The 1,361-nt window shown below is 30.1% G+C and overlaps 1 protein-coding gene across 3 annotated transcripts in view; it reads right to left on the bottom strand.

Moving 5' to 3' along the window:
* The window catches only part of LOC107566856 (mitochondrial fission process protein 1-like), a 14,941-nt gene that overhangs the window by 1,366 nt on the left and 12,214 nt on the right, over positions 1-1,361 (bottom strand). The gene's annotated exons all lie outside the window — the stretch shown is intronic.

Genomic DNA, 1,361 nt, shown 5'->3' with positions numbered 1-1,361 from the left:
AAATGTATGAGGTGGCAAGAGGGGCCTTTTACCCCACACACGGTACTGATACAAACACTTCAGCCAAAATAATGTTGTTTTTTAAATAAAGTATAAAGTTTTTAAAGTAAGTTAATACTTGTTCAAAACAATCACTTTAGCAAAGTTTGTACTATTTTCTGCTTATTTTTGAAAAATAAAATTATTAAAAAAAATTCCAATAAATATGCTGTTAATATAAAAATATATATTTTAAAATACAGAAACAAAATCGTTTTAATAAGTAAAGATTCTGAAAGTATTGAAGGAGATCCAATAATAATTCAATATATATTTACAACAGCAAATTATATTTTATTATATGATATGATTAATATCATGTTTTTAAATATGATGGTTTCGTTCTAAACATGGTGATTATCTCTAATATGGACACCCAACATAATATATGATAGTTACATCTGAATCTAACCGTGTCATGTCAACAAATGGAAAAGTCCGTCATCTATTAATTATCATGTTAATTACTGCGCCTTTATTTTAGTGATTCTCATTTGCTACTTAAATCTACAACATTTTTAAAAACATAAAATATTAGCTCAAGTAAGCACAGAATCAACTTTGCGCGATCGTGTCAAAGATCAGACAAATATACACCTGCATCTTGAAAAACAGATGTTTTGGAAAGTGCTGCGCCACGTTTTTGTGCCGTCTAGTGGTTTAGATGAAAATAATATCAAAGGCAAATAAATTAAATAAAAATAAGCTTACTGAAGACAAGTAAACAGTCACGAATTAGACTACAACAGAACAAAGATCATAAAAAACATCCTACTTGAAAAAAAGCACTGAATAATAAATATATTGTATAAAGAAAATGTGCGACTGAATAGCCTTCACTGTGTAAATTCAATATACATTCATTCTTATTTATTTTTACAAAAGTGATTCAGTCAAGGACCGTAAGTTATTTTCTTTCTGATGTTTTATTCACATTATTTACACAAATGGTAACAGCAGCTATATTAGGCTGCTTTATACTTCACCCAAAAATGAAAATTCTGTTGATGTTCTAAACCTGTATGAGATTCCTTCATGCTGTTGAACACAAAATAATATATTTGGAACAATATTGGTTACCAAACAGTTGCTGGGCCCTCACTACTCACTACAAAAAACCCTACTGGAGTCAGCTGGGGCCAGAAACTGGTTACGATCATTCTTCAGTATATCTTCTTCTATGTTGAGGAGGAAAAGGACATTCATAGAGGTTTAGAACAATTTGAGGGTAAGTATATGATGACTGTATCTTCATTTGTGGGTGAATATTCTTTTAAGATCTCATCATATAGGCTAAGGATCTCATATAGCCTAACACATGC

This window comes from Sinocyclocheilus grahami, unplaced genomic scaffold, assembly GCF_001515645.1.
Source record: "Sinocyclocheilus grahami isolate Dianchi unplaced genomic scaffold, SAMN03320097.WGS_v1.1 scaffold1106.1, whole genome shotgun sequence".
Classification (NCBI taxonomy): domain Eukaryota; kingdom Metazoa; phylum Chordata; class Actinopteri; order Cypriniformes; family Cyprinidae; genus Sinocyclocheilus; species Sinocyclocheilus grahami.
The sequence above is the reverse complement of the archived record's forward strand: the minus strand, read 5'-3'. Positions and strand labels throughout refer to the sequence as shown.